The sequence below is a fragment of the Crotalus tigris genome, unplaced genomic scaffold, assembly GCF_016545835.1.
Source record: "Crotalus tigris isolate CLP2741 ecotype Arizona unplaced genomic scaffold, ASM1654583v1 scf7180000021590.295515839:345692, whole genome shotgun sequence".
In the NCBI taxonomy this organism is placed as follows: Eukaryota; Metazoa; Chordata; class Lepidosauria; order Squamata; family Viperidae; genus Crotalus; species Crotalus tigris.
In genome coordinates, this window is record NW_024098579.1 from 66,460 (window position 1) to 83,701 (window position 17,242).

Below are 17,242 nucleotides of genomic sequence, written 5' to 3' on the forward strand. Positions count from 1 at the left end.
TATGTCCCAGATTCAAAGTTCAATAGCTCCTCCCCCCCGCAGTCACATGATTGCATTTTGGGAACTCGGTAAATGGGCTGCATTTATGAGGTGATTGCAATTAATGGCTTTATGAATTTATGATTTTCAATAACCAGAAACTAATTCCATTCAGATTCTCCCATCACTAGTTTCTTGGGTGTAAATCATGCATTAAAATACAAACAAATGGTCCTTTCGTGCTTATAGGACTTGCTCTTCAAGTTTCTGAGGTGATGCAAAGCACTTTGTTGAAGCAAAACTTCCAGTTTCCTCCACAAAATGTCCATTGCAGACAAGGATTCACTTACTGACTGCACTGTTTGCTTAATGACAGCAGCAGTTGCTTTAGGACTGCTGTGTTCATTTAACAACTGCCGAAAAAAAAGATCATAAGATCTGGCATGCTTAAGTGCTAATCCACTTAACAACAGGCAGAACTTACAGTCGTAAGACAAGGACTGCCTGTAGTTGGAAAGGCATCTCAAGGCATCTCAAAGTCAAAATAACTGTAGTATTTCAATAGTAGCAACTGTGAGAGGGATTTCGAAGTCCTAGTGGATAAGCATTTAAATATGAGCCAGCCGTGTGCTGCAGCTGCCAAAAAAGCCAACAGAGTTCTAGGCTGTATTAACAGAGGGATAGAATCAAAATCACGTGAAGTGTTAATACCACCTTACAATGCCTTGGTAAGGCCACACTTGGAATACTGCATCCAGTTTTGGTCACCACAATGTAAAAAAGATGTGGAGACTCTAGAAAGAGTACAGAGAAGAGCAACAAAGAAGATCAGGGACTGGAGGCTAAAAAACCAACCCAAATCAGAACTGTTTCTGTAGCTCTATCAACAAGTCTTTCAACTAAAATCAAATCTTTATTATGGTCATAGACCAGCATCAGGGTATTAACAGATGAATACCATAGATATTAGATGATTAGGGGACTGGAGGCTAAAGCATATAAGGAACGGTTGCTGGCATTGGGTATGTCTAGTTTAACAAAGAGAAGGACGAGGGGGGACACGATAGCAGTGTTCCAGTATCTCAGGGGCTGCCCCAAAGAAGAGGGAGTCAAGCTATTCTCCAAAGTGCCTGAAGGCAGGACAAGAAGCAACGGATGGAAATTAATCAAAGAGAGAAGCAACCTAGAACTAAGGAGAAACTTCCTGACAGCTAGAACAATTAGTCAGTGGAACAAGCTGCCTCCAGAAGCTGTGAATGTTCCAACACTGGAAGTTTGTAAGAAGAGACTGGACAACCATTTGTCTGAAATGGTATAAGGTTTCCTGCCTGAGCAGGGGGTTGGACTAGATGACCTCCAAGGTCCCTTCCATCATCATCATCATCATCTGTTGGAATATTCATGAGCAGGAAGAGTCATGTGGTAACTCAGTCAGCCAATGTGAAGAAAGTGCTACTGAGTCTGTGCAAAAAGGGTATTGAGTTAGAAGCTGAATTTTCAGTCTCAGGTTTGTCTCTGTATCTCTCTGTAAGAAGTCTTCATTGAGCTATGTTGCTGTAAAGAAGAATGTATGGTATTGTAAATATTTTGATATGAATATAAAGAAATTTATTTGAATCAGCTAAATGCAGTCAACTGTGAGAGCTTCTGATTTATTTTTTCACCAACAGAGAAATTAAAATTCTCTAACATCATCATCATCATCATCATCATCATCATCATTATTATTATTATTATTTAATAATAGCTTGATAGCTTGACCCCCCCCCTATGTCTTTCAAGCACTCCTAACTGGAAAGTCCCATTCAGTCTTTTGAGGAACCCCAGGATACCTTGTAATACAATTTGAAAGTGAATAAGCCTTTTAGAGACTGACAAAAATCTTTGTTTTGGCAGGGATTCTCTTCCAATCCCACATAAGAGCAATTACTTAGGATAATACAAGACTGCCTGTGAAGTATGTGTAGGATGGCAAACATTTTACCCATGATGAGTGTGTCTTTTTGTGGTTGGCATTATTCACATTTCCAACATTTTCATGACACAAATTGCTACTTGGTTCCTAACTCACAGCTGCGTATTTCATTTCTAGTTGAATCCTCTGTGCTGTAGAATGAATTTCTGTTTAGTAGGAAGCAGGCAACTACTAATTAGCTAAGAAAGTGAAAGCACGAGAAAGCAACCCATCCACAAATAAGGATGCCTTCAATACTGGAGACAGTTTCCTTAGATTAGGAGAATATGGTAGGTAGCTTAGAAATGTCAGTATTTTCAGAACAAAAATACACGAGCGAGGAAATTTCCAGGTTAAAAATGGCAAATTAACTGGCTAGTATGACCATTATATAATGGGCTGGATTGCTTGCATCTTCTACAACTTGATTCTTCCTCCTCCCATTCCCCCCTCCCTTTGTCAATGAAGTAGTGTTTGATTTAGTGTGGTTGATTTAGTGTGGTTAACACAAGCAGAAGCTCTGGAATTGTGTTTTTCAAATGTGACAACTTTAAGATGTGTGGACTTCAACTCCCAGGATTCCCCAGCCAACTTGCAAGGGAATGCGTAAAACACCTTCTCTTTTCCCATCATGGTACTGAGGTGGATGCCTGCCTGGTAAGATGGTTTTGGTGGAGGATTTGAAGAGTGTGTGGAGCTTGGGTAGGTGGATAGCCAGAAGTATTCATTCTACTAGGACAGTGGTTTTCAACCTGTGGGTCGGGACCCCATTTGGGGTCAAACAACCATTTCATGGGGGTCGCCAAACAACGCAGTCCGCCATTTTTTCCCCCTTTTCCTTAGCTGTGCTATTCCCTTTTATTCTATTGGCTTTTGAAAGCCAATAGAATTGACTCTCTTGATATTAAACTTTATAACCTGTGGACTTCATTTCCCAGAATTTATTACATTTACAACCTGTGGACTTCAGTTCCCAGAATTCCCGAGTCAGCTATATTGGCTTAGGAATTCTGGGCGTTGAAGTCCACAGGTCTTAAAGGGGTCGTATTGCCCACTGTGGTTCTAGGGGATTTCAACCTACTAACTTTATTTTATTTATTGGTTTTATGGTTGTTGTAAGCTGCCCTGAGTTGTTTTAAGATGGGTGGCCATATAAATCTTTTAAATAAAAAATTAACAACCCTGTCAGTAAATGTTATAACTTCAAGACAGATTTTCTCCTGTGGATGACAACTGCACAATTCCCGAAAAGGATGCAGCTGTTGTAAAGAGTTGTGGTGAAGTGCTCCATTCATGTCTGTGTGTGCTTCAAAGCATCTGCTTTGCTTTAAGCGGAAATCAGGATCTTGGGAAGAACTTCTGCTACTTTGCCTCATCGTAAAGTATTGTGGGCAATGTAAGTAAAAGCTTTACTAGCCAAGCTGTTCCTGGTTGATCAAGGAAGGATCCAGAGAGCCAAGATGTTAGTCATAGCCATGTGGATGCTCCTGCCTCTTGACCTTTTTAACCCTACCTCTTCCAGTTGCCCCCCCCCCCAGCCTCATCCTATTTCCCTTGGCATGGGCTGATCTGAACCACAAACACCCCCCCCACACACACACACATACATACAAATACTTCAAGTCATTTCATTTCTATCAATAGCCTTGCATATTTCATTTGGGTAGAAAGCAATCACCCTTCAATAATGACACAATAAATCCATGCTATTATATTAGGACATTATGTTCTCCTAGCGGTGTGCAATCATTTTTGTGAGGCTATTTGTATCATATTTGGGAAACAAGGGAAACAATTAGGCCAAATGCAGCTTTCACAGCAGGGGCATAAATAAGAAGAGAACTGGAACGTGTTGTATCATCAGCAGAAGAAAATTAGTAACTCTGGACACATTATATTATCAAATAGCATTATTTGCTACCAAAAGTAACAATTAGAGGGATAACCAGACTAAAATTAATGCTATCATTGGTTCTTTCTTGACATTTTAAAAATCACACTTAGTTCTGCTTATTAATTCTTCCCTGCAGGACATAAAATGCAGGGACAATATGAGAGAAAAATAAGTCAGTTTAAGTCTGCAAATAGTTTGATCATATGATGCAAAAAAAAAAAAAGTATACATGCAGTAGAAGAAGTTTGATCAAAAAAAGGGAGAAGGAAAAACCTGAAACTACTGCTATTTCCCTAATATCTTTATTTAAAAAAATATTAGAGTTTGATATAATATAAAATTCAGATAAAGAACAGAAAAGAAAGTGGAAAGGAGAAAAGGGGGGAAATATGCAAGGGTGTTAAAAAAGGGGGAAAAAATCAGTGATTTCTGACTTTTTCTGGCACTGCAGACTTGAATTGTGGGTCCTATTTAACAAAATGAAATTCAGGGGTGAGAAAAATAAGATTTTACACTTAGGCAACAAAAACCAAAAGATATAGAATAGGTAATATATGGCTCAATAGTAATAAATATGAGAGGGATCTAAGAGTCCTAGAGGACAACAACTTAAATATGAGCCAGCAGTGTGCTGCAGCTGCCAAAAAAGCCAATGCAATCCTAGGTTACATTAACAGAGGGATAATATGAAGTTCATATGAAGTGTTAGTACACCTTATACTGCACTAAGACCATCCTTGAAATATTATATACAATTCTGTCACCACAATATAAAAAGGATGTTGAGACTTTAAAAAGAGTATAGAGAATAGAGAAGAGCAACAAAGATGATTAGGGCAGGGCTTTTCAACCAGTGGTACGGGTAACACTGGTGGTACGTTGGCACCTGGCAGGTGGTATGCGACCATCCTAGAAAAGTGGTAGTGGGGGAGGGGAATGAGCTGCACCAGTGGCAGCACCGCACAAGCCTGAGCGAGAGATGTCTGGAGCTGCAGAGCTGTCAGGGCTCAGTGGAAGTGCCAGGATCAGCGCCAGACTCGGCACTGATCCTGGTGCTTCTGCTGAGCCCAGAAGAAGCGCCGATCAGCTGGAATGTTGCAGCATCTCCAGGGTCTTGTGATTTACATTCAGATACTTGACAACTGATTCATATTTATGATGGCCACAGTGTCCCAGGGTCATGTGAATTGACCAAAACCTGCTGCAACCACCAACAGACAGGGGGAATAAAAAACCACACACACACACACACACCCCTGCTGCCAATCTTCAACAGAAATGCTCACAACAATGAAAACCTCGGACAGGAGGAAGAGTGCGGCTGGGTGGGCAGGCAGGTGTCTTGCTCGGCTGTGCCTTGGGGGGCACTTTTTTCAGTGCCATTGTAACTTTGAACAGTCACTGAGTGAACTGTTGTAAGTTGAGGACTACCTGTACTTTATCACTTTTTTCCTTTTTTTTTTTTGGGTCATCCCTTTTTTTTTTTTTTGACACCTTGCTAGGCAACTGGTGGTTCTTGGATATTGCCATATCCTAAAAGTGGTACAATGGGTGAAAAGGCTGAAAAGCCCTGGATTAGGAGACTGGAGGCTAAGAACGATTGCAGGAATTGGTTATGTCTAGCCTGATGAAAAGCAAGAATAAGGGCGACATGGTAACAATGTCCCCAAATTTGAAGGGCTGCCACAAAGAAGAGGGAGTCAAGCTATTCTCCAAAGTGCCTGAAGGCAGAACAAGAAACAATGGATGGAAGCTAATCAAGGAGAGAAGCAACCTAGAACTAAGGAGAAACTTCCTGACAGTGAGAACAATTAACCAGTGGAGCAACCTGCCTCCAGAAGTGGTGAATGGTCCAACACTGGAAGTTTTTAAGAAGAGACTGGACAACCATTTGTCTGAAATGGCAAAGAGTTTCCTGCTTGAGCAAGGTTTGGACCAGAAGGCCTCCATCTCTGCTATTCAGTTATTATTATTCTGTTAATTCTTCTCTTTAATTAAAACAGTTTTGCCTTCTTCCTATTTCCATTTTATCTTGCTAGATTAACGAATAATAGAGCTAGTTTTATGGCTAATATTAACTCACATCAAACATAGCAACTACAGGTACTCCTCGACGTACGAACACAATGGAGTCCGCGATTGCTGTTGTTAAGTGAGACATTTGTTAAGGGAGGTTTGCCCCATTTTACGACCATTCTTGCCGCACTTGTTAAGTGAATCACCGCAGTTGATAAGTTAGTAACACGGTTGTTAAGTGCATCTGGCTTCCCCATTGACTTTGCTTGTCAAAAGGTTGCAAAAGGTGATGACGTAATCTTGGGACACAAGCAAAGGTCTTAAGTATGAGTCAGTTGCCATGCATCTGAATTTTGAAAACATGGCCATGGGGATGCTACAAAGGTTGTAAGTGTGAAAAGGGGTCATAAGTCGCTTTTTTAAGTGTTGTTGTAACTTTGAATGGTCACTAAATCAACTATTGTAAGTCTAGGCCAGGGGTAGGCAACCTTGGCTCTTTTATGACTCGTGGACTTCAACTCCCAGAATTCCTGAGCCATGCTGCTCTAGGACTACTTGTACTATTTGAGGAGCAATTTCTATAAGAGCAAGCCTAGAAGAAAACTGAATCTTTCTACTATCTATAGTTAATTTTGAGGATATACCTAAGTGAGTGTCATGGAACACAGAATGCCAGACTGGATAGTCTGCAACCTAAACTCTTCTTAGGTTCTTGAGTATCTTGCAAACAAACTGAGAAGAATTGACTCTCAAACATCATTTGCTTACTTTCTCAACTGAATATTTCATGCAAGTGAGTTCATTTTTTGCAACGGAAAAGCTTGCTGGCATCACCATTTGTTCACAGCAATGCATCAAAATAGTAGCTTCCGGCTGTAAGAGCAGAAAAGTTGATAAACGTTAAGCTTATATTATACTCTGTGTAGCGTGTATGTATTTTGTGTGCATGCATGTACTTGCACCCATATACCCCTGCATTGGGGTAGATTAATTATTATCAATTCACAGCTTACTGCATTCTGGATCTAATTAATTGTCATGACAACCAGTAATTAGACCAGACCCAGTAACTTCCATTCTTTTCTGTTCCCTTACTGACAATTAGCTCAGTTGTCAACCAGCAAAGCATCAAATGAGTTTCTAAGTAATGGTTGTTGTTTTTTTTACAATGAATGCTATCTAAGGACAGAAAACAAGTGTCAACTCCTGCCTGCCTTGTATTCCCGGTGCTAGTAATTTTCTTTTTTCAATTTTCTAACATTAGAATATTACAGTACAATAATGTACTTTATAAAAGTATAAAACTTAAAAGAAAAAAAATGAAAAACAAAAGAGAATGTAGAATTTTGACCTCTTTTTTTCTATTTGGAGTTGGTAGAGACTTTGGAGGTCATCTAGTCCAACCCCCTGCTCAAGCAGGAGACCCTATACTAGGCATGGCAAACCTTTTAGAGACTGAGTGCCCAAACTCCAACCGAAAACCCATTTATGTATCATCGGGTGCCGGGTGTGCGTGGCTCATTGGGTGGGCGTGGCCCATTGGGTGGGCGTAGCTGCGGTGGTAACAGCAGGCTGGGTGGGACTAAAAAGTTCAATCAATCAATTCCAACTTTGCGAGATCTTTTTTTTTCTGCGAGAAGTTGAAATTGACTGATGGAACCTTTTTTTTTTTTTTTTTGCACACGGTGGCAGAGGCCTAAAGCGAAAAGGTTTTATAAAACCGAGCTGAAGGCCTAGGACTGGGACAACAGTGCACATGCCCACAGAGATGGATCTGAGTGCCACCTCTGGCACCCGTGCCATAGGTTCGCCACCACTGCCCTATACCATTTCAGACAAATGGCTGTCCAGTCTCTTCTTCACAGCCTCCAGTGATGGACACCCACAACTTCTGAAGATAAGTCGTTCCACTGGTTGATTGCTCTCTGATTTGTTGCAAGCCTATGATAATTATTTTATATTTATGATAATTATTTTATATTTATATTAGTTTAACCTTCTCCATCAAACTCTGTTATCTCTATCTATCGCTATCTCTATATCTATCCAGTTTTTCCACTAACTCAACTCTAGTGCATTCTGGTCTCTTCACAAATATTAAGCCAAACAATAGTTTGAGATATCCCAAGAGGGCTAAAGCTTAGAAACTAGGAAGAAAGATGGGGTCCAAGATCCCTACAGTATGGAAATGCCCTCAAGTTCTTCACAGTTGAAAACAGAAAGTTAAGGTTTACACCAGTGGTTCTCAACCTGTGGGTCGGGACCCCATTTGGGGTCGAACGACCATTTCACGGGGGTCGCCAAACAATGCAGTCCGCCATTTTTCCCCCTTTTCCTTAGCTGTGTTACTCCCTTTTATTCTGTTGGCTTTTGAAAGCCAATAGGATAGACTCTCTTGAATAGAGTCTAATTCTATTGGCTTTCAAAAGCCAATAGGAATTGTCCAGGCTGTCTCTGCCCTGCTGAACCCGCCAAAAGTCCCATTCTGCAAACGGTGCTGCACCAGTTGAGTAGTCCTCGACTTACGACCGGTTGAGTAGTCCCTGACTTACAACCGGTTGGGGGTCATGGCATTAAAAAGGTTGAGAACCACTGGTTTACACCATCATCACAAATTTGATTAATTCATAAGAGCACCAGAAATAGGAATCTCATAGGGTAGGCCAAAAATAGAAATCATGTTTTTCAGACAGAATAGTTCTATGTCTAGAACATTCCGTTCAAACCATTAAATATTCTGGCATTGTTCTCATGTTTTCAGAAATGTTCCAGCCTCGGAATGAGGCTGGGTAGGGCAGGGCAAGACAGGACACTTTTGCTAAGTCTGAGATGCATACAACCCTTCCCTAAAAGTTGAGAGTTTGTTCTTTGAGAGTTCTTTTTTTTTTCAAGCTTGGAAACGTTTTGTCCATTTTGCCCACGACTGTCCAAGTTCAATAGCGGATAAATAAATATGATGACTTTGGACCCTTGAAATTGTGGTGCTTTCCTGATATCAATTATATTGGTTGGGGGCACTAGGAAGGGTAATAGCAGTGGAAGAAAAAAAAACCTATATAAAGTGCAAAAAAGATTATGTTGTATACCGTTGAGTCAGCATTGTATTCACCTCTTTCTGCCTGCTTTTATTTTAGTTAAGCAGTAAAGTTTCTCTTTAGTTCTAGGTTGCTTCTCTCTTTGATTAGTTTCCATCCATTGCTTCTTGTCCTGCCTTCAGGCGCTTTGGAGAACAGCTTAACTTCCTCTTTGTGGCAACCCCTGAAGTATTGGAAGATTGCTATCATGTCACCCCTAGTCCTGGTTTAAATCCTGCCTGATTGGTTTATAGGCTACTCCAATCATAGTAGATTTCCAGTGGCATACATAAGCCTTAGAGCAATCAAATTATCCCAGGCACGTCAGCAAATAATTTATATATAGACAAATTAAAGAACAAGAAGAAGGTTGATGACACAAAAGAAGGAAAAAATGGAGAAGAAATGAGGGATGACTTTTGAAGAACTTGATTTCAGTTTACATTCTCTTTAGGCCTGTCCTCCCACAGAAATACACACACACATGCACAAAGTCAACATTGCACAGCTTAAATCACAATGAAAACAAATCCATTTCTAATCCATACCCAGCTTTCTCTTTGAGTCCTTTGCCTTCTATGTAATTCCCCCCCCCCCCCCGGATTTCTAGGAATTGCAGTTTCTTTTCTGACTTAGCTTTCAGTCAGTTGGGGAGAAGAGCTCTGATGGGAAGTAAGATATATAAAAAAAATGGACCTTTTTCTTTCTTTAAAAGCACACTTGAAAGAAACCCTTCTTGCTCCTGATTGGTTCCTGAGGGGTTTTTTTTTGGGGGGGGGGAGGTTTCAGACATCTTTGAAGTAGATGAAGTAGAAAGAGAATTATGGTAGCATGGTACATAAACATCCAAAGAGTAAACAGTGAAAAAAAAGGTAATGGAGGGCAGGGACAAGGATTTAGATCAGTGATGGCGAACCTTTTAGAGACCGAGTGCCCCAAAACCACCCCGCCCTCCGGTCCTCCCACCTGCTTGCTGCCTGCCCCTGCTCCACCCCTGCTCTGCCTCCGCCCACTCTCAGGGCCACCCACCACCTTCACGGCCTGCCGCAGACCACCCCTGCAATGCCATGGCAGCCATGCCCTCCACCCTCACCCAGCAGCATCATCTGTGCGCATCGGGGCGCGAAGGTGGAGTCTTGTCCCTGCTGCCTGGCTGTTCTTGGCCGCGCTGCTCTGCATGGGCTGCACCCAGGGGTGACTCTCCGGGGGGGCTGCTGGTGAGGAAGGGGCCACGGGGGGAGGCGGGGCTGGGGCAACGGCGTGCGTGCCCACAGAGAGGGCTCTGAGTGCCGCCTCTGGCACACGTGCCATAGGTTCGCCACCATTGATCTAGCTTTTAAGACACACAGGCGGAATTCTGGATATTTTACCTCTTTTTACATTTCCAGTCAGGTGGGGTCTTCAAAATCTAGAAACCTTGGGAGGGGCTTAAATGAGATTTGTAACTAATTGCAGGATAGAATCACCCCTTTCAGGAGATGTTGCCCTATCTCTCCTTTTCTTTTGTATAGATTCTTCAAAGAGTTACTTAATATTCTATGCCTATTACTGTATGTATGTTCAGTCCCTACATAGTAATTTTTCCTTCCTTCCTTCCTTCCTTCCTTCCTTCCTTCCTTCCTTCCTTCCTTCCTTCCTTCCTTCCTTCCTTCCTTCCTTCCTTCCTCCCTCCAGAATGCAAAATGCCCAATTTTTCCTTGTGTAGTATATTTGCTGCCAATACCCTAGCTCCATATTAGAAATGTAGGTGGCAACATCCTGGATATTAGCAGTCTGTGCTAATCCAAAGTCTTTTGACTTTCATTGTAAATGAAACTGGGCAACAATGACTGTGAGGAGATAATCATCATCTTCATACAGCCCAGGCTTATTCTGGGCTGATTAAAATGCAGTATTCTGATTTGTTCAGCATAATCCCAGGCTTTGCTTCACTGCCTGCCAGCTTTCATTTCTGCCTCTCTATCAAGGCAAAGATGTAATTGGAAGTCTTGCACTGACCTTGGTTGAATTCATTGGCCTCCCTCCTTATTAGAGAGAGCTCAGGGTAATGAGAATGTGTATTGCAGCCACACAACACACAAGTAATACCACAAGTACTTAACACTTATCTCGTTGTAAGGCTCACAGGAGAGAAGGGGGGGGGTCACTATAAGTCCTATTCTGATCACAACAGATAGTCATTATACTGAAAGGAGGTGGGGAAGGCTCCCATTTTAGAAATATTGGAAATCACAAAGTTGGTGTGAGCAACATGCACATTTTGAGGATCTCCCTCCCCCTCCAGTTGGAAGGACAAGTTCTTCATTGGGTTAGTGTTTTCCTGGGTGGGCTGCTTATGCCACTATTTTCATCTTGTTTTTGCTTCGCTGTTGATTTTTATCCGAGGCTGCCAAAACTTGTCGAAGTCTGGAAGGTCTAACCCAGTTCAGTTGTTTCAGCTACTAACTTTCCCAGTTTTAATTCCAACTTAACATCTGTGGCCCTGATCCCATGTTTAAGAGATTCCTAAGGGGATGTGGGTAAGTGCACTAACATGCCTGTCGTCCCTGTCACATTTTAGTTCTTTCATTTTGCTTGTTCAAATTTGTAATTTTTGTTGAATGATTGATTGATTGAATGAATGAATGAATGTTGTTGCTCTGAAGCTCAACATGTTGAACTACTCCCATTCCTTCTTGTTTATGAAGCCATCTTCTTCAACAGATCAACACAGAGAAGAGTAAAATGGAATTGAAGTAAGAGACAAAGAGAGACAAAGGAGAGAAAATACTAGAAGAAATTCACATTAAATCAAGTTTTTTTGGCCTGTCGGAGACGTAAACGACCTTTCTCCCATTCCTACCCAACGCTGAATCTTGACATCCAATGGGCATAGGAATTCTACATCATGAATTTCTCGCTGGATTGTATTTGTTTTTTCCTCTGGCCATTCCACTCGCCTGGCTTAGTAGCAATGAACCACACAGGGAGATTTACAGGACAGACAAACTATAAATCCATGCAGCATTGTGCCTATGATTAAATGGTAACATTAACTATATGAGGATTTATGCAATCTTAACAGCAGGTAACACCACATGGTAAACAAGAGATGGGTACAGATGTTTTCAGTAGCATATCATTCCCATAAAATATGGTATACTGAATATTTAAAACTGCCAAACAATTCAAGCATGGAGGAGGAGGAGGAGGAGGAGGAGGAGGAGGAGGAGGAGGAGGAGGAGGAGGAGGAGGAGGAGGAGGAGGAGGAAATGTATTTGTGCTTTTGTCATGGTCAGATTTAAGCATAATTTAGGCATTTATCTTCATTTGGATCCTACATTTGTATCAGTCTCACTACCGTATTTAATTCAAGAAATCCCAGCCCAGCATTAGATAGACAGTACATACAGCACAGTATTCTATATTGGGAGAATGGTAAGAATCCAGGGACTGAAAATTATACTCATGCATGAAGATGGGAGAAGATTGGATTCCCAGTCCAGGTGCAGTTGGCTCGGGAAAAAGATTGCGCAATCTATTAAAAAAAATCCAATCAGAAGGATAGGGCGTGGTGTGCAGCTAAAACCCTTTCAGCAAACTCCCTTTTTTGTACTGATTGCACTTACAAGTAACAAAGAAGAATAAGCAAGGAAGGGTGTAAATGTAAACCACAGATTTTGACTGAAGTAGATTTACAGACCAGCAGCATTCATCTTTCTCCAATCAATAACAAACAGTCACTCCCCCTCAGCAAATATCCATATGTTTCTGAAAAGAACATTCAAAAAAGAGCCAATATTTCTGAAAGCAGCATATATTGGGAGCTTATGCATTATTAAAGGTGATTTTGAAAACATAACATCCATTTTGAAAATTTACATTTAAAAGAGAAGCCTAACCTCTGAGAAATGTAAGTTTAAAAATCCACTTAAACATCTGCCCAGTGCATAATTGTATAATTACATATCGTGTAGATCTTTTTTTAAAGAAATAAACCCTTATTATGCAGCATTGTGTAACACCAGTTCGTTTATCAGCAAAAGATGTGTAATGCATACTTTTAAGCAAACTTTGGTCAAAAGAATAGTAATGAAATAGTCTCATAAAATATAAATAGTGCAATTGCAAAATGACTCTGTCACTTTGTGTTATTTATGAAATCATGGGCAGACTTCTAAAAATCAAGTTCAACATTGAAGGAATAAAAACAAATTTTCTTGGTATTTCAGCACGTTGAAGATATAATAATAATAATAATAATAATAGTACCAATAGTAATAGGCTCCTTGGGTGCAATCCCAAAACAACTGGAGCACCACTTGAACACCATTGGCATTGACAAATACGCTATTAGTCAATTGCAAAAGGCGGCCTTACTAGGAACCGCTTCCATCCTGCGACGAGATCTGTAATACCATCAAACATCCACATCTGCCTATCCCAGGTCCTGGATAAGGACTCGATAGGTAGACAAAATGCCAAATCCAGTCTGAACATCTGGCTGACTGTGCGATGATCCATAATAATAATAATAATAAAGTTGGAAAGGACCTTGGAGGTCATTTAGTCCAACCCCCTGCTCAGGCAGGAAACCCTATACCATTTCAGACAAATGGCTGCCCAGTCTTTTCTTAAAAACTTCCAGTGTTGGAGCGTTCATCGCTTCTGGAGGCAGGTTGTTCCACAACTAGTTAATTGTTCTAACTGTCAGGATGTTTCTCCTTAGTTCTAGGTTGCTTCTCTCCTTGATTAGTTTTCATCCGTTGCTTCTTGTCCTGCCTTCAGGCGCTTTGGAGAATAGCTTGACTCCCTCTTCTTTGGGGCAGCCCCTGAGATATTGGAACACTGCTATCATGTCCCCCCTCGTCCTTCTCTTTATTAAACTAGACATACCCAGTTCCAGCAACCATTCCTTATATGTTTTAGCCTCCAGTCCTCTAATCATCTAATATCTACGGTATTCATCTGTTAATACCCTAATGCTGGTTTATGACCATAATAAAGATTTGATTTTAGTTGAAAAACTTGTTGATAGAGCTACAGAAAAAGTTTTGATTTGGGTTGGTTGTATCCCCAAAAAGCAAGATTAAATCTTCCTTCCTTCCTTCCTTCCTTCCTTCCTTCCTTCCTTCCTTCCTTCCTTCCTTCCTTCCTTCCTTCCTTCCTTCCTTCCTTCCTTTCTTCTTTTTGATTAAAAGCAAGTCAAGAGGGAATACAGGTGGTCCTCAATGTGCAACTATAATTGGGACCAGAATTTTCATTCTTAAGCAAGACAGATGTTAAGTGAGTGATGTTCCATTTTATGACCTTCGAAGCAAATCACTCCAGTTGTTAAGTGAATCGAGCAGCTGTTAAGAAAATCCAGTTTCTCCCATTGACTTTGCTTGCCAGAAACCAGATGGGAATTGGGCTCTAATCTTTCTGAAAGGATTATCAAATCTGCATTTCTACAGGCCTGACTTCTGCTTGGGGCAGAGAGACTTGTGGGGGGGTGTCTGCCTTTTAACATCTTTGCCTTTATTCCTTTGGGAAACTATAATATTCTGCCTTTTTAATATCCCCCAAAATATTTCTTTTTCTGGGTATGGGTACTATCTTCCTACATTCCCTTCCTCTCCCTTTGATAGATTTTCAGCCTCTGTTTAGAACAGACATGTCAAACACAAGGCCCGGGGGCCAAATGCAGCCCGTGAAGTGGTTTCATGTGGCCCACGAAGCCATCCTGGAAACAGTGAGGGAATGGCCCCCTCTGCCTTGGCCCTGGCCCAGGCCAGCCGGGAGCCAATATACAATTTTGTGGTGGCCATCTATGTTGAAACACATTCAGTTTTAGCTCCATAAGCCCCCCCCCCCCCCGCATGGCCTGAGAGGAACAGTGAGGCTCCTCCAGTGGACCATGCCTTGACACTTGCCCTGGTCCCACCCCCTTCTGCCAGAGACCCTCAGATCAATCCCACTGGCCACACCCACTCGATCCATGCCCACCCAGTAGGCCGCACCCACCCTGGCCACACCCACCCGGCCCCCTGAGGGCAACTGCAATGCTGATGCGGCCCTCAGTGAAATTGAGTTTGACACCCCAGGTTTAGAAATACACTGACTTGGCTTGTGACATTTACCTGCAATAATGAATAATCAGGAGCTGCTCAGAGAGAAGGCCTTTCCGCATACTGAATCCTGGGAGTCAGTGTGATTTTCTTGTCACTGTTTCATTCATTGCAAACCACGAGTCAGGAAACTGAAGTATATGGAGAAAATTCAAAATGGGGAAACAGCCTTTGGGGCTTTATTTTAATAGACTGGATTGACTGCTTCCAGTGAAAAGTCTTTCATTCAAGGCAAATCTGTTAAATGATTAATGGACCGTGGCATGGATGATGGGCCTGATTGTTGCAAATGCTGGGCTGCAATCCAAATATATCAACTCAGTTTTACGTGTCTGAGCCCAGGACACTTGCTCTTACATCCTTCTCAAATAAAAAATAAAAAAAAATCCCACATGAATAATAAAACATTTCTGAAAAGAAAGCTAAAAACAACCTTATCAGTGCACCTCATTCAACCCCTTTATTTGCCCATTTAAGATGTGGACCTGTCTCTCCCAAATTTAAAGGCGGACCCCTGTGGCTTCTGTAATCAGACTAACAATCGAATGGTGGGATTGAGACACCATTTTCAATTTCCTAACCTATACATTTTGTCAGGACGAAAGACTTTCTCTTAGGGTGCCCTGAAATCCAATTAACCATGCTGAGAAAGTAGGCTTTTACTCCCCCGAAGCCAAGAATCTATCTATAGAACAGCTGCGGAGTTCACTGAATTGGACAGGACTTCACTCTGGCCTCATTCTCCAGCTAACAAATCAATCACATTGAATGAATTAAATAGAGTTAATGAGAGTATCGATCTCAATAGGAGACTTCCTCCCCTATTGTTCTTTCTCTTCTTACTTGGGGGAGAGAGAAAAAAATCCAGTGGGAGGGAGTCTACTAACAATTCATCACTCAAAAGATTTCCAATTTAGGGGATGGTGGTTCAGTTAACTTTCTGATCTGGAAAATTAGGGGAGACTGAATGAGGTCATAAGACTATCGAACTGCAGTTGATGGATGATACTATGTCAGCCAAACTTCTCAGCGATGAGAAGCTGTTGCTGGGAAATGGTTTTCTGGAAATTCTGGGGAAAAAAGCACCATCTGTTTGACAAATACCGACTAGGGTAGGGTGATATTGGCCCATTTAAAAAAAAAAAAGCAGAAGACTTAAGTAAAGGTATGTAGCCAATGGGGGTCATGTAAAGATATTTTTGATTTGCCTGAAAATCATGAGGACTACATGCGTATGGAAATAGAGGTAGTTCTCAACTTACAACCGTTCATTTAGTGACCATTTGAAGTTACAACAGCACTGAAAGAAGCGACTTATGAATGCTTTTCAACCTGACAGCCATTGCAGCATCCCCGGTGGTCACATGATCAAAATTCAGACGCTTTGGCGACTGTCTCATATTTATGATGACTGCAGCGTCCCGGGGTCAGCTTTTGTGACCTTTTGACAAGCAAAGTCAATGGGGAAGCCAGATTCACTTAACAACCGTCTTACTGACTTAACACTTGCAGTGATTCAGTTAACAACGGTGGCAAGGAAGGTTATAAAATGAGGCAAAACTCACTTAAATGTCTCACTTAACAATAGAAATTTTGGGCTCAGTTGTGGTTGTAAGTCGAGGACTACCTGTAATAAGTGTGGTGGCCAGAATGAAATGCAGGAAGTGAAGGCAGACCCAACTATACATCCATTGTGACCACTTACTAAATGGTTGGGTATAATTCAAGCCACTTTGCAGGGGAAGCTCTCCTGCATGGTAAAATTGACCCTTTGTTTTAGGGCCTTTTCCTGCAGCTGACTTGTAACTTTATTACTCATCCTTACATTTCCAGGAAAAAAAGAATATGTACGCTGGCAGAAAATTGATGGTCTCAGTTATCAGACCTGATTCTGTTTTTATGGCCTTTGTTTCAGATCATCTGAATTTGTAAGAGGTGACAATTTCTAAGTTCTGATTTTACACTCTTGAGATTGCACTTGGATGGGGTTAGAGTAGAGGGGGAAACCCTTATTTTAATACTGTTACAACTAAGGATGGTTTAAGCTTGTCTCATCCATGGGCTTTGGAGGCTATGTCATGGAGTCATGGCTTAAAAAATGTTGCTAGGGTATGGCTGCCTATTGTTAGTTACAAATAGAAAGCTTCCTTCTCCTTCTCCTTCTCCCTCCTTCTCCTTCTCCTTCTCCTTCTCCTTCTTCTCCTCCTCCTCCTCCTCCTCCTCCCTCCTCCTCCTC